The sequence below is a fragment of the Lemur catta genome, chromosome 13 (genome assembly GCF_020740605.2).
Source record: "Lemur catta isolate mLemCat1 chromosome 13, mLemCat1.pri, whole genome shotgun sequence".
Classification (NCBI taxonomy): Eukaryota; Metazoa; Chordata; class Mammalia; order Primates; family Lemuridae; genus Lemur; species Lemur catta.
The window spans coordinates 27,000,853-27,028,475 of NC_059140.1; the positions used below are offsets into that span (position 1 = coordinate 27,000,853).

A 27,623-nucleotide genomic window follows, 5' to 3' on the forward strand; every position below is an offset into this window, starting at 1 on the left:
AAATGGGAGAAGGACTGATATTTAGCAGGATGAGAAAACAAGTTCAATTACAGAATAGTATCTCCATAAGGAGAATTATAAGTATGGAACAATAGTTCATAAGGGAGTTTTAAACTGCTAGGCATTTACAAAGATTATTAAAATATGGTAATAAGGATAACCTTTTGCACTTATGAAACTTTTTTCCCAAAATAATTGAAAAACTGCAACTAATATCTGAAATCATTGCCTTTGTATAAAACAACTAACTACAACACACATCAAAGTAGAAATGAACTGAGGGCTACAAAGACTTTGGGCATCCTAGAGTACCAGTCTGATCGGCAAAGAAAGAATGGTGAAAATCAAGGTCAGTCACAGATTGACCACAACCAAATCTATTTTTCGTTTTTAGATATTCTAATCACATAACTATTTTCCATATTCCATGTGACTGAATTTTAGTGAAATAGCTCTACCTGTAACATATTTACATGTTATGTATATTTATAAATGTCTGTGTCATTTAAGGATTTTTTTTTAATCTTACTAGATGATAAATTGCATGCCATACAATATAAAAGTGCACTGTCACTGATACTTTAAAAGCTAGTGTTACCTTTTTCCAGTTATTGTGAGAATTCTGGAAAACACTGGAGCAGCAACAGCCTTGGCAAAATCTTTACTACCATTCATTATTTAGGCTTTGATTTTTTTAAAGTACTTAAACAGAATCTCTGCCAAGATAAGCACAAGAATTATAGAAAAATAGTGAAGAAATATAAAATGATAGAGTTTCAAATAGTACAGAATTGAGGACTACCGAAATTGCTGTGTTAACTCCCCCATGGTCTCTACCTTCTGCCATTTTTTAAAAACTGTTCTGGGTGAAAGAGCAGATTAAATGTAAATTTAGCACCTTCTTTTTCTCTTCAAAAATATAAAATTAATAAATTAATAAAAAACATTTCATGTTCAAAAAAGTCAAGTAAAGAAACTCTCTATGAGCCAGAAATGAACAGAGAACTCAAGTAGTAAATAGGAGCTGAAACCAACAGCTCACAGACAAGATGGTCTGTGGGTATCATGGATAATGCCATCAGGTATACGCCCCATTTGAGACCCTAGGGCAGGAACAGGTATCCCATGTGAAGTCAGGAATTAGGAATGCCATTTATTACATGAATGACAACAAAAATAGTGCCCCTTACTCACCTACCTAACAAAAATAAGTTACTCCCTGTGGCCAAGATATACTTACAACCTTGCTGAGACTGGTTTGAAATGGGCTTATATTTCATGGGGTGGGGAAGGTAAGGTCTCATAACTACACAAACATTGAGTAAAACTCATGAGTTGAGCCACTGCCATAAAGTGATGTTGCATACCCAGTGATGCTAGGGTATATGCAGGCTCGAATTAACTCACAGGAAGGGCATATAAAGGAAAATCTCTCACAGAAGGTAAGCTCAAAACAAGATTTACAAATTATGAGTATGCTCAGTGTTGGAAAGATGGTTAATCTATGCCACAACTGAGAAAATTAATTTTGATAAATTAGTTACACTAAAGAAAACTTAAAAAGGATTTGACTTCTGGATCTAGCTCAGATTTAACAACAGGCACTAGATTTTGCACCATGCCAGAAGCGGACAACAACAGAAAATAACCAAATAGGTGAATCAGTGATTTTCAAGATGCTGAATGCCAGGCAATGAAAAAGAGTGATCCTTGAAAGCCACAGAAAAAAAACAAGGCGAGTCCTACAATTGCCCCAGTTCACTGCTTTGAGAGATTTTCCAGGCCTTGCACTTGGAAGAGAAACTTACACGGATCTGGGAAGACTTCATGAGTTAAGGAGACACTGCTGAGAGTCTGGAAAAATCAAAGCAGTTACAGTTTACGAAACAATATCAAAAAGAAGAGAGCTCCACAGAGGGAAAATTTCAGAGATTTGCTGAGGGTCTCGCTGGAGTATTCACCAGAATATTGATCAATCCATTCATGTAAGGATACCAGCAAAGGCAGGAGAAAGAGAACTCAAAAGAATTAGAGGGAATACCCAAGATTCGCACAAAAGATCAAGTCTGTCCCTACCAGCAACACTGGGAAATCTCATAATTCATGGGGCACTTGGTAGAGTACACAGAAGGGTCTTGCCTCATGGTAGGGAATCATTAACCTTAGATTAAACATGGCTCTGGTCACACCTAAAAATCTGAAAAGAAAGACCCAAAATATCAAGCGTAACTGTATGTGAAAAATATTTATAGGAATATAAAAATATCCAACACACAAGAAGGTAAAGTTAATGTCTGATATTCAGTCAAAAATTATCAGGCACCAGGCATGCAAAGAAGTAGGAAAACACACTGATAATTAAAAGAAAAAAAATCAACAAATCAAAACCAATGCAGAACTGACAAATACATTAATTAGCAGGAATGTACATGAGAACTGACAATAGATTTAAATCTGACCATATATTTAATCACAAAATATGTAAATGATCTAACCCTACTAATTTAAAGGAAGATAGTAACATATTGGATAAAAAACAAAACTCAACTATATGTTGCCTACAAGAAGTACTTTCAATATAAAGACAACAATAGGTTAAAAGTATGAGGATGGAAAAAGATCTGTCACTTTACTAATTAAGTTAAACCAGAATGGCTATATAAATATTAGACAAAGATATTTCAGAAAAAAAAGATATTATCAAGTACAAAAATGATGATTTACTAATGATGAAGGGGTCAATTCATAAGGATGATATCACAATCACTAATATTTATGAACTCAATAACAGAATTCAAAATACCTGAAGCAAAAGACAAATGAGAGAACTGCAAAGAGAAAACAGAGCAGTCCACAATTAAAGTCAGAGATTTCAATACCCTGCTTGCACTAATTGACAGAGCAGTGGACAGGTAATCAGTACAGAGCAGTACTGATACAGTAACATGAAGGTCACTAAAGCAACTGTAGGGAAATGGTGGAGACAGCAACCTGGCTAAACTGGATTGAGAAGAGAATGGGAGGTGACTAAGTGGAAACACCAACTCTAAAAGTGCCTTCAAAAATTTCTGTTGTAAAGAGGAGCTAAGAAATGAACCGTACAAAGGGCAGTGTGGGAGTCAAAGGTTCTCTTTGCTTTTTTGGAATATAAGACAAAGTAGAACAATGTAGATGTATAAAGAGAAGTTCAAGTAAGACGGGAGAAAATTATGCACAGTACAAAAACAATGGGGGTGATTAAAAGAGACAAGTTGGAAAAGGCAAGAGGAAGGAGAAGGCAATAACAAGAAAACAACATAAAAATGTCATACATTTGAAACATAAAAATACATGGCTGAGTAACTCATAAGTTAAGAAATAAATCATAATGAAAATTAGAAAATATTTCAAACTGAACAAAAATTAAAGTAATAGCAGAGATAAAAATTGGTGATGAGGCAGCTAAAGTAGAATTAAAGGGATATTTATCATCATAAAGTCTTATATTAATTCTTTGTTATTGTTGTTGTTCGAGACAAGGTCTCCCTCTGTCACCAAGGCTGGAGTGCAGTTGTGCAATCATAGTTCACTGTAACCTCAAACTCCTGGTCTCAAGCGATCCTCCCACCTCAGCCTCCCAAGTAGCTAGGACTACAGGAGTGTACCACAATGCCCAAGCTGGTCTTGAACTCCTGACCTCAAGTGACCCTCCCACCTCAGCCTGTCGAAGCACTTGGATTACAAGCCTGAGCCACACACCCCACCTTATATTAAAAAATTTAAAAGGCAAAATACAAATGAAAAGAATTTCACATAGGAATTAGAAAAAAGAAAAAGAAAATAGATGCTCTGTAGGTTTGTCTCTATATCTGGACTTCTTAGGGAACGTAAGACATAAAGTCAGCTGAAAGTAAATTTACTGAATGGACTTGACAGTCAGGCTTATCAACCAAATAACAGATCAATTGCTTAAAGGCCAAACCTGCAAAGCTCAAGGAGACACATACTATTTAAGTATGTTTCCAGTTACATTGACAATTCTGTCAGTTCTGTTTTCTATCAAAGGCAAACAGAAATAGACAAGATCAATGGAGTAAGTTCCTTGTATAGAAATCATCAATCTATACATTCAATATCTCAAAAATGTACATACTAATCTACCAAAAGCTTTTAAAGGCCTCTTTTTAAGCTGTACACTATTGACATATTTAAAGATACTGAGGTCACAGAAACCAATCATATTCGTTAAAAACTGCAGTTTTTCTCCTATAATAAAATGGCAAAACATAATTTTGTAATCCTTTGCCTCTGGCTAGAAAATATAATCTGTATTAATTCAGGAAGAAATTAATTCCTAGGAAAAAGCTATGAAGAAATATTACAGCATGGGATATAATAAATTGTCGGTCATTCCAAAACACGGATAATTGTATAAGAAATGAAGTACGAAACTCTCTTGCAAATAAGAAACTATGGAAAAATATGGCTGTTATGGTTGTTATGTGGTCTGTCAAGTAACATCCTTTGATTTTTTTTTAATTCTTGGTAAGAGCACATTTCTTGATTAATCATGGCCAAAAAGGGAATCTCTTTTCTCTTCATCAGGTCACAAATATTACTGAAAGATATTCACATTGTAGCAGACTAGAAATAAGATGTTTATCAAATTGAAATTCATTTATTTACTAATTGAAAAAAACATATAACTTGGGCCAATCATTTGCTGAGATCATGGGATAGAAGGACACATCATTTATCTCAAAGAACACTCATTTCCGCTGGGCCTAAGTAAGTAAAGCAACATCTGTAGTCAGGGTGGTAAAAGCTGATTCAGTTGTGCCCCTGGGATTCTGTAGCACGGAATGTTAAAGATGTGAGAGTCTTTACTTGGAGTTGAGGAGGCATGATTTTAACTACAGGTCCTTTGAATTTCCAGAGACTGGCTAATACTCATCAAACATTAGAAATCTATACATACAGCTATGGTAAATATATTCTTAAGCTTCAAATTTGTACCACATGACATTTAGAATTAACTTTCTGAGCGTATGCTACCTGGCTTGACATGGAAATATCAGATTATTTCAAAGCATGTATTAGTTAAGGATAAGGCTCTGGAGTTACACTGCCCAATATTGACTATGTAGCCTTGGGAGAGTTTCTTTATGTCTCTGAGGCTCATTTTCCATTACAGTGGATGTCTACTGCAACCACTTGGATGAAATGATGAGGATGCTTGCAATTAAGCAGCCAAGACTTGTCAATAGAGACAGATCAATCCTCTTGCAAGACAACGCTCGACCACATGTTGCACAAACAATGCTGCTCAAACTATAGCGGCTGGACTTGGAAACTTTCTGGCATCTACCATATTCACCAGACCTTGCACCAACTCAATACCACTTCTTCCAGGCTTTGGAACACTTCTTGCAAGGAAAAATATTCAATTCTCAACAAGCTGTGGAGAAGTCCTTTGGCAATTTCATTGCCACTCGTTCTCCAGGGTTCTTCACTGTTGGCATAAACAAGCTACCATTGAGATGGCAAAACTGTGTCGATAGTTTAGGGGCATACTTTGATTAATTATACTGCTTCTTGTTTGAGAGATAATAAATTACACTTTTGATTCAAAATCAGACATTTCATATTTAATGACATAATATTTCCTTAACTTTAGGATCTGTCTCGGTTAATAAAGAGGCATCTATTTTGGTCTCTCAGATCACACTTTCCAACTACACACCTTTTATCTGTTTTGCTTCCTTTATCCTTTATCGTACTAACATCTGATAACATTTTAATAGAAGTGGTGATAGTAGCCATCATTGTTTCCTTTCCAATCTAAGAGAGAATGCTATCAACATTTTATTACTAAGCATAGTGTTTGCTGTAGGACACTTTTTTAGCTATCTTTATCAAATGGACTTCTATTTCTAGATGCTAAATGCTTTTATTATAAATGGATTTTGAATATTGTCAAATAGCTTTTGCTTATATTGAGGTGGTCCTGTGATTTTCCCCCTTTGGTCTTGCAAAGTGGGAAATTACATTAAATAATGTTCTAATGTTAAACTAATATTGCCAAAAATCTCAATCTTCTCTATTTCCAAAAAATATTACACATCATTTTTTTTTAAGTTTATGTTGGATATTTCCATTATCCGGAACCTCTGAGTCTTTATCTTTTGTTTCTTTGGCTTTCTATCATGTTTTCAAGTCTTCTCATGCCTGTTTATTTTTTCTTTCTTTTTTTTTTTTTGAGTGCTAGCTGTTGTATATGGAAAATTAAAGAGATAATTTGAGGCATCTGATGACATTCTGCTTCCCCAAAAAATATTTTCTTTTGGTTTTTAGAGTTTGCCAGAAATGTCAGGAAGTCCCTATTAACTCGATCTACTCAGGAATTGAAATTATTCAATGTCTGACTTCCATACCAAGGACAAATAGTTTACTTCTACTATAAGCTTAATCCTAAAGAAAAGACCTACCTGGGCAAGCCCTAACTTGCAAGGTTTTTTCCCCCTGGCCCTGTGAATCTGTTAAAATCTCTGCTTGGTGTCTCAGCCTCTCAGTTGCCGCTCCCAAAATCTAAAAACACAAGGGGAAAGACTGACTAAGTCAGGTTTACCATTCTAGGTTATATTTTTCCCTTGCACTTTGACACTATAATTATTTACTAACATGCTAGCTCTCTGATGCCTTGCAGCAAATGTTTGTGCATATTTTTGAGATTTCCTAATTGTTGTCAGTAAGAGGTTGGTCTAATTTACATAGTCCCTTGTGTTTGTTGGTGTGTGTGTGAGTGAAATTTGAAAATTTTCTTCAGATTAAGAAAACAGAGAAAGGTCGTTACATTGAGTATTAAATGTCAAAATTCTGCATTGATAATTTAATCATCTTAAAGTATAATGGCCTTCATAAACTGTGCAGGATTAAAATTATAAACATTTTATGTACAAGGGAATTGATGTTGCAAATAAATATGCAACTACAAAATTTCATCAGTGAATATATATCCTGGAATTAGTTACGACACAAGCACACAAATAGCTAGAGCTGGAGAAGAGACCTGCAGGCCTGTCCCTGCCCTTACACTAAAGGCAGGCTGACCAGAGCAAGACCAGGTCTCAGCAGAAGGGGAGATAAGAGTCAACCCTTGGCATCAAGTCAGATTCAAAGCGGAAAACACAAAGTCGAGAATTCACAGTACAAATCCAAGTTTAAAGAAGCCAACAACGATGGGGCCAAGATGGTGTTATGTTTGTTTCACTCTAGTTTCCTATCTACTTATTTCCTCTAAAAATCTCTATTTTTTAGAATACATAGAATATAGCACACACTACACAGAAAAAGCTGAACATACATACACACATATATAATAAATTAACATATATAGGCAAAGTAATAAAAAGCCAACGAACTTCACAAGCTTCTGACTCTAAGAAAAGCAATGACTGTGCACGGCAAGGAGTAGAAAGTGGGGGTAGAGAGGAGTATAAAGTGGAAGAGGAAAAACTGAGGTAAGAGAAAAGCCAGGATCATACCTGTGGCTAGATCTCAGATGGGAAAGCTAAAGAAAAAAATCCCAAAGCCTAGGTAAGGCTGCTGGAAATTTCATTCAAGAAATAGTACCTGGAGGTGGGAGGACGAAGAGCTTAATTAAGGAATGGATTTTGGAGTTTCTTGGCGCTGAGGAAATAGGGCCCTTGGGCCTGCGGGCCCAGGCAGTGGATACCGTGGAGCCCCGCCAGACCCGGGACCTACCAGTGAATAAATAATCCAGTCCAGGGTGCGGGGACTCACTGGCTTAGTGCGGTCTCAGCAGCCGCTAGGGTCCCCTTTGTCTCTGGAGGAGGGTGAAGCGCCCCCACCTGTTCCCACATCCAAGGCCAGCGGACAAGTCCCGAGAACGCCTTTGTGGATCCTGTCGCCATCCACCCAGATTTTTGGGAGCTCACCCAGAGCGCCCCAGCCGTGCAGCGCCCCGCATCCTCCAAGATGAGGTGCAATAGATTCAGGCGGAGAAAAACAAGGGCCTAATGGAAGCTGCCACACTTTTTCTCAAGTTCCTGTTGGAGGTCCAGTAGGAAGGCTGGTTCTGTGGCTTTTTGGACTTTATAAAGCCATTGAAAGTTGGGATTTCCAAAAACTTGAAAAGTTGGAGGAATATAGATGACTTTTAAGGCATTTACAACCAGAATTTCAAAGAAGAATCATTCTAACAGATATCCTTCCTGAAGTATCTGTATATTTAATTAATCAGGAATGTGAAGAAAGTATACAAGTTTGTTCCAATAAAGGGATGATGGCAGGTGCAGAAAAAATGGTGGAATGCCTTCTCAGATCAGACAAGACGACCTGGCCCAAAACTTTGAAACTAGGTTTGGAGAAAGAAGAGAATCAGTTCAGTGAACTGTGGATTGTAGAGAAAGGTGCAAAAGATGTTGAGATTAAAGATCTTGAGGATGATAAAATGGAAAATTCTGATATACAGATATTCTACCTGAAAGACCCAGAATAACAAAACCGTAGTCACAATTGATGTCCACCTTCAGAAGTATCTCCTCCTAACTTGAACAGCCCATTTTAAACCAAAAAATTACCAGCTAGGGTTTGCTCTGCCTGCCAAGAAAGGAAAAAACACAATAATATGTGCTCCTACTAGTTGTGGAAAAACCTTTGTTTCACTTCTTATATATGAACATGATCTTAAATTTCCACAGGGACAAAAAAGGGAAGGCTGTCTTTTTTGCTAATCAAATTGCAGTATATGAATAGCAGAAATCTGTGTTCTCAGATATTTTGAAAGATTTGAGTACAGAGTGGCAGGCATTTCTGGAGCAGCAGCCGAAAATGCACCAGTGGAACAAATTTTTGAGCACAGTGACATCTTCTTTTTAACACCACAGATTCTTGTGAACAACCTTAAAAATGGAACTATTCCATCACTGTCTGTCTTGTCTTTGATGATATTTGATGAATGCCATAACACCAGTAAACACCACCCATACAATACGATAATGTTCACTTATCTATCTAGATCAGCAACTTGGAGGATCTTCAGACTCACTGTCCCAGGTCATTGGACTGACTGCCTCAGTTGGTATTGGGGATGCCAAAAATATAGATGAAAGCCATGTATTATATCTGCAAACTGTATGCTTCTCTTGATGCATCAGTGATAGCAACAGTCAAAGCAACTTTGAGGAACTGGAGCAAATTGTTTACAAGCCCAAAAGCTTTTCAGGAAAGTGGAATCACAGACTACTGACCAATTTAAATGTATCGTATCTCAGCTGATGAGGGAGACAGAGAGTCTGGCAAAGAGTATCTATGGAGAACTCAAAAACTTATCTCATAATTCAAAATAGGGAATCTGGAACACAGAAATATGAACCATGGATTGTTATAGTTCAGAAAGTGTGCATGGTGTTTCAGATGACAGACAAAGATGAAGAGAGAGGGATTTTGAAAACACTGTTTTTGTATACTTCACATTTGCAGAAATATAATGATACCCTCATTATCAGTGAACCATGCATGAATGAAAGATTCTCTGGACTCTTGGAAAGACTTCTTCAGCAAAGACTGAGCAGCAAGATTAAAAGAGATTGAGCAAGAGCTTACTTGGAGATTTGAAGAAAAGCTACAAGAACTAGAAAATGTTTCCATGGATGCTAGCAATAAGAAGCCTAAACTCAAAGACCTCTGCTTCATCTTACAAGAAGAGTACCACTTAAACCCAGAGGCATGAACCATTCTCTTCATGAAAACCAGAGCACTTGTGGATGCTTTAAAGAAATGGATTGAAGAAAATTCTAACTCAGCTTTCTAAAAGTGGGCATATTGATCAGATGTTGTAAAACAAATCAGATCATAGGAATGACCCTCCCAACACAGAAGTGCATATTGGATGCATTTTGAACCTGCGAAGACAACAGTGTTCTGATCGTCACTTTGGTTGCAGATGAAGGCATCAACATTGCACAGTGCAATCTTGTCATCCTGTATGAGTAGGTGGGCAATGTCACCAAAATGATCCAAACCAGAGGTAGAGGAAGAATAAGAGGCAGTAAGTGCTTTCCTCTGACTAGGAATGCTGATTTCATTGTTTTAATGTAAAGGAAAAAATAAACATATACAAAGAAAAAATGATGAATGACTCCACTTTAAGCCTTCAGACATGGGATGAAGCAACATTTAAAGAAAAGATTCTCAATATACAGATTCATGAAAAATTCACCAGACATAGTCAAGAAAAAGCAAAACCTGTACTTTATAAGGAAAATTGAAAACTGCTATGCAGAAAATGCAAAGCCTTGGCATGTTATACAGCTGATGTAAGAGTGGTAGAGGAATGCCATTGCACTGTGGTTGGAGATGCTTTTAAGGAATGCTTTGTGAGTAAACCACAGTCCAAACCAAAGAAATTTTCAAGTTTTGAGAAGAAAGCCAAAATATTCTGTGCCAGACAGAACTGCAGCCATGACTAGGGAATCCATGTAAAGTATATGACATTTGAGATTCCAGTTATAAAAATTGAAAGTTTTGTGGTAAAGGGCATTGCATCTGGAGCTCAGACACTGTACTCAAAGTAGAAGTACTTTCATTTTGAGAAGATACCATTTGATGCTGCAGAAATGTCTAAATGACTTCAGGGCCTTAATCTTCAGCTAAAATGGATTCTTTAAACCATTAAAAAAGAAATAAATAGTACCTATTTTTACTCATATAATATTTTATAGAGGGTAATAATCTTTAACCTATTTTGTTATATTCACTTTTATATTCACTTGTCATTGAAAAATTTCAAAGTATACGTCTTCCTTAAGTATTGAGATTAATTATAATAAAATGTATTACTTGAAATATAATATCATTTATATGATATAAAAATTATCACCCAGAAAGTACTTTAAAAGGATTTAAAAGGATTCTAAAGCTCTAATTCTGAAACTCTTATGGATAGTAAAAAAATTACCTAAAAATATTATTTTGCAAACTCTCAATTATAAGAGCTTAAGGAATAAAAGCACAAGAATGCACAAATAAAACAAATAGGCCAAGTTAGTGCTCAGTATGGTTTAGGGGATAGAGCGGAGGCTAGAGCAATGAATCAGACATGATTCCATGCCCTAACAGAACTGACAAGAGGGAGAAGACATATGAGATAGGTAAGCATTACAAAATGTCACAGCACTCACATAACTGCATGCATGGGTGAAGCTGAAGTCCAAAAGAATAAGGAAATGAAGAATGATAAGATGAGTAGATAAAGAAGGTGACACTAGAGTTTTGGAAGAGTGAACGTTTAGCTGAGAGGATATTCCAGGCCAAAGAGGCATCCAAAGCAAATATATATATTTGGAAGGCCCTGACCTCTGAGGGAAACTTAAAACAGTTCTCTGTAGTTGGATCACAGGTGTGACAATGCACTGCTATTACCATAGGCTGTCCAAAGAGATTAAAATCATTACAAACAGGGATATGACATTTTGTTTTTAAGAGTAAACCTTTAAAATTCAAATTCAATAAGTATTTAGTATTTTAGAAAATATTTTAAAAGTGGATATCAAGCATTAGCACAGGATTTTAAAAAGTACAAGACTCAAAGCCACAGTAAAGACCAGACTATACCTTTTTCCTTCTAGAAACAAATCAAATGAAAAAATGAAGAGGGATTATAGATGAAAATTTCATCATCCTAAAATACAGGAACTGTGTTACGTTCATATTATCAACTTTGGGGACCAGAGTGAAATTTGAATCAAACTTCTTTTCAAGAAGGTGGTCCTGGGAAACTGGCAATAACTCTGTTCAATGAGAGGTGGTGAAATGACAAAGGGGGTAGTAAATTCTGGAAGAAAACACATAAACATTACATTACTAATCTAGGAAATTTAGAAATTTCCTAAAAGTGACCTGTTTACAACAGTAAACATTTATTATATTACAGGTTTGGTGGGTCAAGAATTTGGGTGTAATTTAGCTAGGTGGTTCTAGAACATGGTCTCTCATGAGGTTATAGTTAAGACTTTGGCCAGGACAGCTATCATTTGAAGCCCTGACTGGAGTGGAAGGATCTGCTTCCAAGAAGCAGATCACTTACATGGCTGTTGACAGAAGGCCTCAGTTCCTTGCTGCTATGGGCAGGAAGTGTCAGTCACTTGCTGTGTGAACCTCTTTAGAGGACTGCTTGAGCATCCTTACAACATGGCAGCTGGCTTTCCCACAGAGTATGTGATCCAAGATGAGAAAAAAGAAGATAGAAACTACAGTATCTTTCATGACCTAGCCACAGAAATCACACAGCATCATTTCTTCCTTATTCTATTTATTGAAAGCAAGTCATTTTTTTTTACTTTTTTTTATTCTTATTTCAGCATATTGTGGGGGTACAAAAGTTTAGGTTACATATGGGGAAAGGAATTCGGTTCCACCTTTTGAAAAGAACATCAAAAATTTGTGGACATATTTTAAACCACCACATATAGGTTCCAACACGAGTACAAGGGCCAAAGGTGTCAAGAGTTTATGGAAAAGACAGGAAAAGCCCATTTTAGAGCTATATTTTCAACGTTAAATCAACAACATTTTAAGAAGCAGCCAAGGCACTGCAGAGTCTGTGGGGGGTGGAGTAGTGGTGGAAAGGCCAATTTATAATTCAAATAATTTTTCCCACTAGGACATTATGTACTCCTTTAACTGGATGAGCTCAGCTTCACTGGCACCATTTCAACATATATAGCGAGAAAATGAATCACATCTGTTGCCCAAGTTTAACTACCCAAAGATCCAACTACTTCCACAATCCCCATCTGACAGCTAAGTGTCTAAAAAGAACTCCACATCAGCCAGTCCTTCAGCCAATTTATGGCAGGAGAATCTGTATGGTCCCTAAGGAGACAAGAAGAACCAAGATTCTACACACCATATTTTAGAGAGAACACAGCCTGGGAAGTTGAGCCCCAATGCAAAATTGACTAAGGAGTAGAGAAGGCATTAAATATAGAATCTAAGCATAAATTCTGACACAAAGGAGGAAAACATATAAATATGTCTGCCTTTTCACATACAAAAAACAATTTTTTTACAGATGGATCAGAGGCTGAAAACTGTAAGCAATCAACTGAATCTACAAACTGTGACATTATGAGCTACATGTGAATTCAGATCGTGTACAACTTTCTTTTATTTGGTGGCTTCCGGTTGAGTTTGGCCAGCAGGAGGCAATGACAAGACATTTCTGTTTCCGTGACATTCTGGCTTAGCCATATACCTTTAAGATAACAGTTTCTGGCAGGAGGGGCCCCCTTCCACTGTTCCAGCTCTCTCAGCAGGCACTAGGAACATATCTCTTTCCCTTGCATCATATCTCTTTCCCATGCATAAAGAGCTGTACGTCCTGATGCTGCTAATCTCTGCATGTGTTCATGTATCGTGTGGTTCCTGTAATTTGGCACACACCTTTGGAAACCAAAATGTTCCCTTAAAAATTCCAACATTCAGTGCTGTTACCTGCTAGGAACATGACTAGGAACATGACTTGATATAATGTATATATTTTTTTCGATTTACTTATTTTAAGTAGTTTTAGTTCGTTTCTTTTATTTTTTGCAATCTTTTTAGCCTCAGACTTTGCCTACGTGGTTTCATTTGATTTTTTTTAATTGACAAGTAAAATTGTATATATTTATGGTATACAATATATTTTCAAATAGGTATGCATTGTGGAAAGGCTAAATCCAACTAATTAAAATATGCATTACCTCACATAATACTTAATCATATTTTATGATGAGAACACTTAAAATCTACTCTCAGCAATTTTCATGAATACAATACATTGTTATTAACTATAGTTACCATGTTGTACAATAGATGTCTTGAACTTATTCCTCCTGTATGACTAAAATTTTGCATTCTTTGACCAACATCTGCCCAATGTCCCCACTCCTCTGGTAACCACCATCCTACATTGCTTTTGACTGACATAATTCAGAACATTTCTACTTACTATTTCTTTGATATTCTTACATTATCAATTTTTATACTAAATAAATTTGGTCTAAATTATTGGATTATTAGCATCTAAATAATCTTATTTAATACTTTTTCAGTTGTTATTCCCTTTATTCTTTCAGAACACTTTTCGGTACTGAAAGTAATGTGGCAACTAGAAGGCAATAAAAACATAATTGATATAATATAAAACAGTTTTTCAAATGTATAACTACTTATAAGCACACTCTTAAAGAAAATAGCCCCATTACTCAAATTATTATTAATAGAAAATGTCACAACTTTCTGATTTTGTAGCCACCAAATTGGCCTCATATATCTTGTATTTCATCAAAACTAAAAAATTTTTTAAGAAATGACTAACATATATAGAGGAACAAAAAGCTGTAGGCTATTGAATTAAGCATCATACAGCTAGTCAGTAAAATTATTCTGCCATTGGGTACATTTTAACATGCATATAAAACAGTGTGTTCTCCTTAGAAAAAAGATTATATAATAGTTAAGGGTAATATTTTCTTGTATAGATCTGTTATTCTCAACATCCCTAATTTCCAGTTCCAAATGGCTCTTTTTAAAATGCATTTTCAATATGCCCTATCTTTAAATGGATAGTACCAGGACTTTTCAAACTGTCAATTAGCAATAAACTTCAATGCATGGAACAAACACAATCTGATTCATGTGGGGTATACATCTCATTTATTTCAATAAATGTGATTTTACTAAGAAACTTGACCATTTTATACTGTAATTTAGAAGGTTTTATTCCAAGAAAAAAAGAAAATGGAACTTTTTAAAACTCTCTTAGTATTTAAATATTCAGCAACAAATTCAACGTAGTAAAGTAGGTCATAAAATTTGAGATAGGATATTCATAGAAGTAAAACTTTAGAAGTGGTAGAAAACTGCATCAATAATCAAGCATTATAGATTGTAGGACATGTAGTTGCTATTCCTCAGCTCTCTTTCTTTTCTGCATGGACTTTGGACCACCATTTTTCTCAAACTAGTTAGTTTTTTGGAGAGTTTTGTAGCAAAACAGATTCCATGGTATCATGCCCATATTTTCAATTCCAGTAGTCTAGGATGATGCCTAGCAATCTGTAGTTTTAAACTGTACCTACATAACCCTAATGCTGAAGTAGGTTTGGTAATCACTGTAGCATCTATTCAGTGTCAGAACTATTAGAACATGGCCAGAATCCAAATTCTAATTTAATGTGACATTGGGCAAATCACTTAACTTTCATGGATTAGAAAATTTATGTTTTGGGAGAAATCCCTTTAGTTTCATGGCAATTGAGAGGCAAAAATAAAGTCGAGTCATTACCATCTCAGTACTTGGCACACACTAGGCAGTTATATACAGTGTCCTTCCTGTTGACAGCATCTGTATGACTTTCTAATATTTTTTACCTGATTTCTGACAGACAAATTGACTCTTGTTTTCTAATTGCATATTCATTCTTCCTTCCTTCCTAAAGAGACTCTTAATATCAATGCTTGCCTTATTGGTCCTTTGTTGGCCCAAACTCCAGAAAACATCCATATCTCTAGGATTTCAGCTAATATGTCACCTGATTCTGATATTTGTACTTGCTTGAAGCATCTGACTCTGATCTAATTCTACCTCGTGGACTCAGAATTACAAACTATGTTAGAACTAAATAATATCAATTTTATACTTTGGGAACTAAAGATTAAACAGTTAAAGTGATTTATCTAAAGTTACACAGTACATGATAGACTAGAAATAAAATCTCCATATTCCTAACATTGTATTCTTAGCTACTTGGTTCAATGAGTTCCAGAAAACAAAATGGCCAATTAAAATTTAGTCCTGATTGTACCAGATGAACATAGACCTTTAGACTTTTAAAATTTGTGTTATAATTACCAATTATCAATATTTACCCTTGTTTATAGTTGGTGATAGTGTCATTTTTCCTGCAATTTTTGAGATAATTTATATCAGTTCCCTGCCCTTAACTATTTGCTAGAGCTGATAAACCAAGTAGCAGGATGCAATGACAAACTAGAAATGGATATACAGACACATAGATGCACACACAAACACACATATACATATATATAGACACACATGAAAAAATTTTGAGAAGGGACAAGTTTTCATTTTTACCAGAGCACTCACTTTCACATCAGAGTCCATTTTAACTTCATCTCTCCACATTTATCTATTTAGGAGATTATCTATATTGACTAGTCTCTAAGAATATAAACTAATTTTAATATGTTTGTAAAATATATAATTAGGAAATTAATCAGATACTGCTACCAAAAAAACTTTTCAATATAAAATTGAACAGATTCAAATATTGGAAAGTAAAGAGCGTCAATGCTATATTGCATATAAGCTGCATTTTGAGCTCTTGGGCTTTCATATAGTGATGACTCATTAAATACATTTTGAATGAAAATAGTGAATAACTCTAAAAGTATTCAGTTTCATTACTTTGTAGCATGCATGATATCCGAAAATAAGATAAAAAAAATCTCTTGGCCGGGCACAGTGGCTCACGCCTGCAATCCTAGCACTCTGATCACTGGAGGTCAGGAGTTAGAGACCAGCCTGAGCAAGAGTGAGACCCCATCTCTACCAAAAATAGAAAGAAATGATTTGGACAGCTAAAAATCTATATAGAAAACATTAGCTGGGCATGGTGGCGCATGCCTGTAGTCCCAGCTACTCGGGAGGCTGAGGCAGTAGGATCGCTTAAAGCCCAGGAGTTTGAGGTTGCTGTGAGCTAGGCTGATGCCATGGCACTCACTCTAGCCTGGGCAACAAAGCGAGACTCTGTCTCAAAAAAAAAAAAAAAAAAAATTTCTTGGCAGCAGTCATCTTCCCTGAGTTATTCTAATGACTACACAAGAAATGACCTGTATTCAGCAAGTTGCATGTATACATACACAACACCAAAACACTTAAAAGTAGCTATCTTAAGTAGATTAAACATCACCCAGATAAATGTGCTTGCATCACCAATTTATAAGTACGCCAACAAAGAAGACCCTGTCTTTGAGTCTACTTTATCATTTTTAAATGAATTCTTGACAGCTCTGCCTTGGAAACGAGGGACGAAATTTTGCTTCCCTGGACCTGAATTGTGTAAAACTTGGCCCACCTCATTACAGCCAACAGAACTTGCCAGCACCCACTCTCTTCCCAGAATGTCAGGGAAATCATGGAAGAATCAAAGAAGTAACAGGGGTCATTGTTACTCAACTTCTCTCAGTACTGTCAGGATGTTTTAAATTGAGTGAAGTTGTGTTGAAAGTTGCTTTAATTTTCACTAATATAACCTTTGTGACCATGGATTTGGGGCAAAAATTGTACAAATAATTGGGAGTGAGTATAAGTCCCAGATTGACAAATGGAGTAGGAAACAAGCATACCACAAGAATTAGAACAGGTTGAATATTTATACCTCATGTTGCACAAGGGAAGTAAAATTTCTCTTCTATTGGTGTAAGTTTACAAACTGTCTTTTCTTGGGAAGGACTGTCTTTTAACCCAAGATTATTTTATTAATATTCTACTTTATAGTATAAAATATATTTTTATATATAAAATTTTGTATGTAAAAACAGTAGCAATTATTTGTTGGTTTGAGACATCCTTACTTGGTAAGATAAAAGCTTGAAAATACAAAAAGTGAAAGAATGCAGTATATTCTCTATTAATAATCATATCCCTTTTTTCTCCCTGTTTCTCAGAAGTGGACTAAACAGAAAAAACTGTAAAAAATATTCCTCTGAGAAAATTTAAGGAATTAACAAAGTTAAAATCAAAGAGGTTTGTCTCCAAGTATAGAAGAAAGGCATTATTTATATTTATACTACATACTAACTTTTAATTAGAAGATGACATTGACTCTGGATGTATTAATAAAGTAAACCCTGGCTTACTATCCAAGAAGGATAACCTACATTTTATAAAATATTTGCTTGTGAAGCAAAGAACAGAAGCTTTAAAAATAAAGCTAAATACAGTGAGAATTTGGGATATTGTTTTCAGACTCAAGTATTAGACAGGGAGATCCAATACTGAGGAATCAATTAGAAAAATGAAAGTAACCACTGAGGTGAGCTATGTGGTTTTTAAAAATAGGTTATTGACTCTATGTATTATATAATGGAAACTACTTAGACAGTTATACATTTTTCTAATTAAGACTTAATTTGAGTAAGAAACTTGACTCTCCCAGAATTCTGAGTCCCAACCTTATTAAGTGCACGCATCCCTTCCACTGATCAAACCACATCCAAAATGAAACCAAAACAATTTCAAAATTGTGGTTAATGAATTTGGAAATCACAAATGATGGCTCTAAGCTTTAAAAAGTAGCAAAGAGAAAAATCATACATTATAGGAATTTCAAACACTTTAACGTCAGAGACTCTCAAGTTCAAATTCAACCTCTAACATTTACTAACTACAGGAGCTTGAGTAACTGCTCTAAAACATATTACATATTTTCAAATATCTATTAGAAATTATAACAAGATCCTTGTGAGATAAGTAAGTTGTATTAAATAAAATAATCATAGATATTTCATTTAAAAAAGCTATAAATGTTAAATGTTTTCTGATTATGATACAGGTTATCTTTATCCAAAATTCCTGGGAACAGAAGTATTCTGGATTTTGGATCTTTTCAGATATACCAGTTGACCATCACAAATCCCAAAATTCAAAATCTGAAATGCTCCAATAACTATTTCCTTTTTTTTTTTTTTTGAGACAGAGTCTCACTCTGTTGCCCGGGCTAGAGCCTAGCTCACAGCAACCTCAAACTCATGGGCTCAAGCAATCCTCCTGCCTCAGCCTCCCGAGTAGCTGGGACTACAGGCATGTGCCACCATGCCCGGTTAATTTTTTCCATATTTTTCAGTTGTCCGGTTAATTTCTTTCTATTTTTTTAGTAAAGACTGCGTCTCGCTCTTGCTCAGGCTGGTCTCAAACTCCTGAGCTCAAGCAATCCTCCTGCCTCGGCCTCCCAGAGTGCTAGAATTATAGGCGTGAGCCACCTCGCCTGGCCATCTGAAATGCTCCAATAACTATTTCCTTTGACCATCATGTCAGCACTCAAAAAGTTTCAGATATAGCAGTAGTTTGGATTTCAGATTTTTGGATCTGGGATGTTCGACCTGCAGTAATTCTCATGGTAGAAAACACATGGATGAAAATTTTAAAATGCATATCCTCAATAAGAAATAACCACTGTTAACTTTCTGGTGTCTATTTGTCAGGATGGACATAGACACAATTCTAAATGTTTCTTTATAATGATTTCTGTAGTTTGATAGGTTTTTAAAATATGTAGTTTAATATATCAGTATCTTTTAACATTTTCTTTATCATTTTCCTTAGAAGAGATTTAATCACCCTAAAATTATAAAAAATTCACTTAAATTCTTATCTTATTCTTTCATTATAATCTTGGTGCTGCTATAACAAAATGCCTGAGAATGGATAATTTATAAAGAACATAAATTTATTCTGCACATTTCTAAAGATCGAGAAGTCCAAGTTCAAGGTGCCAGCCAGTTCAGTGTATGGTGAGAACCCACTCCTCACAGATGGCACCATCTAGGCGTCCTCAGATGGTGGCAGGTGGAAGTCAAAGGGCCTAAGCTAGTCCCCCAGCCATTTTATAAAGCACTAATCCATTCACTTAATCTCTTCCCCAAAGGCCCCACCTCTTAATATCACCACAATAAGGATTATGTTTCACTATGAATTTTAGAAAGGACACCGTCATTAAACTATTGCAATGATTTTGTTACATTTAAAGATTTACTTTTTCTAGATTCTTGAACATGTATTCTCACTGACGACTATGCCATCCCCAATGGGGTAAAATTGTTGTGGGGAAGGTACAAAAATGTTACATATTAAAATCATTAATGAACTTCTGAAAAGCCATAGTACATAAATATATGTAAACATATTAAGCCATATATGATACTATATAAGCCATAGTATATAAATATATACAGTATATCTGTGGTATTAAAATTTCAGGAAGGAGGGATGAATTAGGATGAACCTTTAATAAAGGTTCCTTGTGGCCAAAAATAAAAATAGTTTAGAAATACTGACCTAGAAATCATCTTGGACATAATATGAGATTTATAAAATATAGTTTTTCATAAATGTTTAGCCAGATGGCCCAATACCATTTATTGAACAAAATATTTTTCTGTACTAATTTGTAGTGATACTTTTATATCCTATAATTTTAGCTGTCTTTGGTCTGCTGCTCAATTTCTTTCTATCCTGCCTCAGCTTTCATCTGCATTAATTTTTAATATAGTTTTCAATGTCTGTGTGTGTGTGTGTGTCTGTGTGTGTGTGTGTGTGTGTGTCTGTGTGTGTGTGTGTTTCAGAGATAGGTTACCAGGCTGGGGTGCAGTAGATCATAGTTCACTGCAGACTCAAATCCTGGGCTCAAGCAATCCTCCCGCCTCAGCTCAGCCTCCTGAGTAGCTAGCACTATAGGCATTTGCCATCACACTTGGCTAATTTAAAAAAAAAAAAATTTGTTTTAGAGATGCAGTCTTGCTATGTTGCCCAGGCTACAATGTATATTTTATGTTATAAAACTTCATGGACATATCTTACATTGAATAAGAGATAAAATATTGTACATGATTTGCTATGTAAAATTGATTTCTAGATAAGCACTGGTGGCCTTTCTAATTTATACTGATCTTTAACAAACCTGTAGGATATTAAAGGCAAACTATTTGGAAACTTCTGAGAAATTGCCCATCTTCATACCACAGCAGAAAACTAAAGCTTCATTCCATTATTCTATAGAAGCTCTACTTTTTCCCCCTAGCAATATGACATGTGACTCAGGAATATATAAATACACACACACACACACACACACACATGTAAATCTTTCTACAGACCTAGCTGCATACCACTAAGGATCATATCTTAGGAGCCCTTATAAAGATTGTCTCCTATATTAAAAGCAACTGCTGATCTGTGGAAACATTTTATAGGTTTGTTCAGCTTCTCAGACTTTAATGGGTACACGCATCCCTTGGAGGTTTGTTGTAATACAGATTCTGATTGAGTAGCTCTGTATGAGGCCTGAGATTCTGCATTTCTAATAAGTTCACAGGTCATGGCATTGCTGCTTCTTACAGATCACACTTTGAGGAGCAAGGAATTCGTAGGCATTATAACCTAATGAAAGAAAATGAAGTAACTAAGGCTAAAGTTTTCTAAAATAGAATCAGGAGACTTCAAGGGGATTGCACTCATACATCCTAAAGTTCAAACTACAGAATGTTCCAACAGACTTGGATAAACAGCTGATGTCAGTATCCACCAGCCTTCAACATCTCTCAGCTGGTAGTACCCTAATGAACCAAACTATCAGAACAGGTTTTCCATTTAGGATTTCTTCCCAGCCAATGAACTGCCTCAGAAAAAAACTTTTTACAGAAATCCTCTATTTAAAAATAAACAAACAAACAAAAAAACCTCTCCTGCATTTGCCTTACAGGACACTGTTCATGGCTGCCCTGATTCAGGGTACCCAAGTTGCAATTCTTTGTTTGCCAAATAAATGCTATTTCCTTTGACCTCTATGTCAATCTTCTTTTTAGTTAACAAATCCATTTTAAACCAGCAACACAGAAGACCTAAAAATATTCCGAGCGTAAAGAGCAACTAAAGATAAAAATATTTGTTTTTAAAACACATTACACCACACACACATACTCACAGGCACACACATGCGCACACACACAGCCTCCTTCACACATACCACCTTGAACTATTCTGACCAAATTAAGAAATTTGCAGGATTCCTTTAAATTACTTTAATACTGATAATTTGAACTTATAAGTCTATAAAGATAGAGTCAAATACTTACAGGATAGGGCTGGCCCTGAGAAAGATCCTAACACAGGACAAGGCCTAAAATAGAAGCATGATGATGGAAGCCAATGGAGACAGCCAAAATAGAGACACTCACAAATTCTGTTCTCTAATGAATTTGCCTCCCATTTCCTAAATGCCTCTCATTTCCTGAACTGCTAAATGTTTCAATTTTTATTTTGCTATATAAGAATTGGAAGGAAAATATTTCAATTAATTTTGTAATATAATCTCTCAAAACTGTTTATCTTGATGATTATTTATTTACTCAGTATGTTGGTTGACTAATCAGCTTTCAAAATTAAAAACTTCTTAAATCCCTAAAACATATACATTAAAATATAATTCCCTCCTACTAAAGTGAAGTTTTAGGTAAATATTCATTCTGCCTCTCTTAAAATTAGTCTGCTATGAGTATGTTTCTCGAAAATGTATCTAAGGGCCGGCCACCGTGGCTCACGCCTATAATCCTAGCACTCTGGGAGGCCAAGGCCGGAGGATAGGTTGAGACCAGGAGTTCGAGACCAGCCTGAGCAAAAGTGAGACCCTGTCTCTACTAAAAATAGAATTATTAGCCAGGTGTTGTGGTGTGCGCCTGTGGTCCCAGCTACTTAGGAGGCTGAGGCAGGAGGATCCTTTGAGCTCAGGAGTTTCAGGTTGCAGTGACCTACAATGACACTACTGCACTCTACCTAGGGCAACAGAGTGAGACTTTGTCTCAAAAAAAAAAAAAAGTATGTAAGGCTTATCCACATCAGAAATATTCATGGTGCTTTCTCAACACTTACATGCACACCTAACACCTAGATCTTCAGTTACTTAATCAGATCTCCAGAAAATGGTTAAGAAATTTGCCTTTTGTTTTTTTCCCCCATGTGGGGACCAGAAAGCCCACAATCCTAAGCAATGTAGGGAAGAAATAAGGAAAGCACTGGGTTCTTTTATAACCATGGCACCATTTAACTCTGGACTATAATAATGAAATAACATATTCCTCCTGTTTATGCCACTTTAATTAACAACCCTATTATCACTTGAAGTTCAAAGCATCCTAATTGATGAAGTCAACAACTCAAAACTTTCTCTGACAACTGTCCATTGCTTAAGCAGTATAAACCCCAATTTTTCATTGAAATATAAAATATTTAAAAATCATAACCGACTATGACCTAGAAAAAAATTAGCCTTCAGTTTACTACCTCGAAGTATTTCATTTAACCTATAAAATAGGAATATTTCAATTTTATCTGTGCTAAAATATAGTATAATTTGAAGGCAACATATTGGAAAGACTAGCAAATCACTGGAAGACTAAACAAAAATCAATAGTATGCCTGATAATTTTTAGAATGCAAAAGCCCATATTTGATACCTAGAAAAAAATTCAAATATATCATTTATCTCCATTTACACCCATATCACAGGGATACCTATAAGCAAATTTGCTATTCCATTAAGATGGCAGAGATTAGAAAACAGTCTGCAGGTGACTGATTCTACCACACGCTATTCTGATTACATGCTCATGAGATTGCTTTGCAAATATGTTAAAATTCATTCATGTCTGCCAATTATTTTCTTAGATTGCTAAATCTTTGTCTACATTATTCATATCTATCTGTATCCCAGGGATGTGACTTGAAACGGTAGAAAGTATAAGCCTTCTAAAGAATTCAGTACTAACCTTTTACATTGAATTAGAGACAAAGCTGTTTGTACCCAGATACAGGATAACCATCCTGCCAGGTTATCCCAAGGGCTGAATGGATCAGTATGTTAGCATAACTGCTACCTCTTCAGGACATATCATTAGGTCATGATCCACCAGGTAAAAAGTTCTGGTATAGATCATATTTGACAGTTCATTAATACAATATACTGTTGATAAAGATGGGATCTTTTCCTAAGAGTAGAAATCCCCATGAAGATGATGGCAAGGTCAGGCTGAGGGGCAGGATTCACTCAAAGGTAAAAAGTACCCAAAGGACACATTTAGTGTTAGTGAGGACTAAGTGTGAGGAAGGCATTGGGTGTTTTCATTTAAATGGTTCTTAAATCCATCTGTGTGGAACTTTTTCCAGCTTCCTTGATGAGGAAGAACAAGGCAGCTTTGTTGAGATCCAAAAAAGGAATTGTCAGGGGTCGGGGTGGGACACCTGAGACAAAACATTCATTTCCAACTCTGGGTACAGAGGCGTTAAGCATTAGTCACGATGAACAAATCCAGCTGAAACTCTGGAAGACTCCTGAGACCAGGCAGGCAGCAGCACTGAGGAGGGAATTGGTCAAGGGAAGGGAAATGCCTGCTGATCGCAGGGAGGCAAAGATCTTTGCTGGTGTCAACAGAAATAAGGATTATACAGTTTGGTACCACCCCGATAATACACATATCAGAGAATGTGTGTGTATCTACATATATTACTCATTATGTCAATTTCCTATAATTACTGTGTATCATGACTAAAGAAATGAATAGCAATTAAGTCATTCTATTTATAAGTTAGAGTACTGCTTAAAGATCTGTGAAGGTGTTAATAGTTTCATTTAATTAAATATGCAATCTTGATTATAGCTAACACTGAAAGATGTCAAAGATATGGAATGTATGTCAGCATCAAAAATATTTACGGAAATCCAAAACCATTTTCATTTTCTGATTTGTATTAGCATCTGATATAGAATATTTTTCTTAAATTGCTACTAAAAAGAATGGCAAATCATAATTCTTAGTATTACTCTTTCTTTATGTGTTTGGATATAAATTAGCAGGCAGTCTATCTGCGCATGTGCATATGTTTGTGTATGTGAATCTGTATAACAAGTGCCTAATAGGTTTGACCAGGAAGAGTTCAACATAAAGAATTATTAACAAGAAATTAACTGTGAAAGAATAAAGAGAATTCTAAAAACATATAGGAAGGGTAGGTAGAGGAAGATGATACAAAGCTGAGACAAGGCACTCAAAAAAGGAACAAATCTGGAAAGGCCCCCCAACCCCATGACTGAGATTGAGACCTCATTGGAGAAAGAACAGCCATGGCCTCTTGAGGATGAAAATGTCTGCTGAGGTGCTAGACACGGGGCTACTGAGAGAGAAGAAAACCACTTTTTGGGAGACCAGCAGAACTCCCTGAGGCCTCCAAGAGTCTCTGAATGTTGCTAGGAAATTGTGCTTAAGGGTTGCCAAGAAGCTCATTAGGAATCTGCTTGCAATGGTGTTGCACTTGCTGGAGATGAGTGTCAATGAATGTCCCATATGCTAAGCATGCACCACAGGAGCAAGCACAGAGAATCACACTGAAACCAGAACAGAAGTCCCTCCTTCCTGCAGTGCCCCTCCAGCACCTTCTACTAACAATGCTTAACGTCATGCCAGCTGGCAAAGTACAAGTGTTCATATGGTCCAGGTCAAATATCACAGGCCAGACAATGAGAGATGGTTTGGATTTGAAACGGAAATGCAATAAATTTACAACTTGAACAGGTACAATTTACTCCTTATGCATATTTAAAGTAGTGAGAACAAAAACATATTAATTCCCTTTCTCTATAATAATAGTACTGGGACCAAATATAGTTTCCTATCTTTAAGTTAACTAATACTGAGATCAAGCAAAAATAAACTAGTTGTGTGCTCCAGGAATTACCTGCTCCTGGATGATAAGATGTGAGCAACCAAACATGTTACTTATTCGGAGTAATAATAGCTTATACATTAAGACCTGCTTCGATAAAACCTCTTCTCAGTATCCACCAATCCCAAAGTTATTGCTTTCAAAGAAAAGCTCTGTATACTCCAACTAGTTTCTTACTCTGTAAGCTTCACCTTAAAACCATCCAGTCCATGGGTTAAAACTGGAAAAATGTGCTCTGCTGACTTCTCTGTTCTAAGATTTTACTAAGGCTCTCTCAAAATAGTTCTCCCTTACTGCAGTAAACCTAGCTTGCCTCAATCCCAGATTTTTCCAGTGGTTTGGGGAAAGTTCAAGTCAGCAATAGAATTCATACTCCAATCAGGAGAAGCTGTAGAGCCTGTGTTTTAAAGGGCTAAAGTACTAGAAGTAATGTAAAAGGCTGTTTAGTAAAAGACAGAAATGCCTCTTTGCATATTATGCTTGCCTTCTAAGAACATCTTTTTTTTTTCAGTGTATTTATTACTTGAGCTGATTACTTATTGCCATGTTCTTATTCAAGCAGTTTTGGAGACCAAATGAAAAAGGTTTAAAAAAGAGAGCTCTATGAGATACTGGGTATAAACAGTGCTTTTTCAAATCCTAAATGCAGTATTCCATAGAGGTCTGGAGTCAAGAAAATCTACACTCTCTGGCTAGAATCTAACTCTGCTCTGGCATCTTGACAACTGAGACTGACAGGAGACAGAGCCCTGGACTTCAGCCCTCTTTGGGTCAGAAGTCATCATCAGAGACAATAAGTGAGGCCTTTTTATGCAGCTTCTCAGGAACCAGAGGCAGACACAAACTAAATGAGGGCTGCATTGTAGATTTGATGATCAGGAAAATGGATGAAAGGGAGAGTAAAGAGAAGAGGTAAGTTAATTTGTATTTTAAAAGCAGGGAAATAAGTACATGAAAAAGATATTCAATATCATTAGCCATAAGGTAAATGCAAATTGAAATCGCAATGAGCTATCAGTACACAACTATCAGAACAGCTAAAGTGAAAATTTTTAACAGTAGGAAATGATTGGCAAGGATGCAGAGAAAGTGAATCACTCATATATTGTCAGGGGAAATGTAAATGGTACAACTATTCTGAAAAACAATTTGGTACTTTCTTATATAACTAAATACACAATTATCATAAGACCCAGCAACTGTACTTTTTTGGGTATTTATCCCAGGGTAATGAAAACTATGTTCACTCAAAAACCTGTACACCAATGTTTATAGCAACTTTATTTCTGCTAGAAAAAACTGGAAACAATTCAGGTATTTTTCAACTACTGAATGGCTAAATAAACTATGGTATGACCAAACCATGGAATGTTACTTAATAGAAATGAATAAACTATAGATACATACAATCACTTAGATGAATCTCAAGGGAATTATTCTGAGAAAAAAAAAAGCCAATCCCAAATGGTCACATACTGTATGATTCCATTTATATAGTATTTTCAACAAAATGATTGAAGTGGAGAACCAACTAGTGGTTGCAAGGGGTCAGGGATGATAGAAGGGAGGTGGGTGTGGATATAAAAGAGCAATGTGAGGGATCCTTGTGATGAAAACATTCTGTATCTTGGTTGGATCAATGTCAGTATCCTGGTCACAATATTGTTCAATACTTTTGTAAAATGTTACCATTGGGGGAAACTGGGTAAAGGGTACATAGGATCTGCCTGTATTGTTTAGTTACAACTGCATGTGGATCTATACTTATCTCAAAATGCAAAGTTTGATTATAAAAAAGAATAAATGGCAGGAGACCATCAGAAAAAAGGAAGAGTCTCTTCCTTGGTTATCTTTCACTTAAATTAAAGAAAGAGGCTGTGTGGGCTAAGGCTTTGCTGTTTATTTATTTGTTTCTCATTTGGAGATATGAAAGTGGGAGATGAGCTAAAAGAGAAGTGAAGAGGATTGTTAGAGCTTCTGCTTGTGCGTCATGTCTCTTCTCTGCCACCTCAGAGATTTCAGCAATGACTTATTTTTCAAGACCTTTTAGAACTGGATG

At 35.9% G+C, this 27,623-nt stretch overlaps 1 protein-coding gene and 1 pseudogene across 1 annotated transcript in view; one reads left to right on the plus strand and one right to left on the minus strand.

Annotated features, from left to right (window-relative positions):
* GPC5 (glypican 5) overlaps positions 1-27,623 on the minus strand; it is a 1,297,628-nt gene that overhangs the window by 1,111,304 nt on the left and 158,701 nt on the right. The window lies entirely within an intron of this gene.
* On the plus strand, positions 8,267-10,631 carry LOC123649155 (annotated as a pseudogene).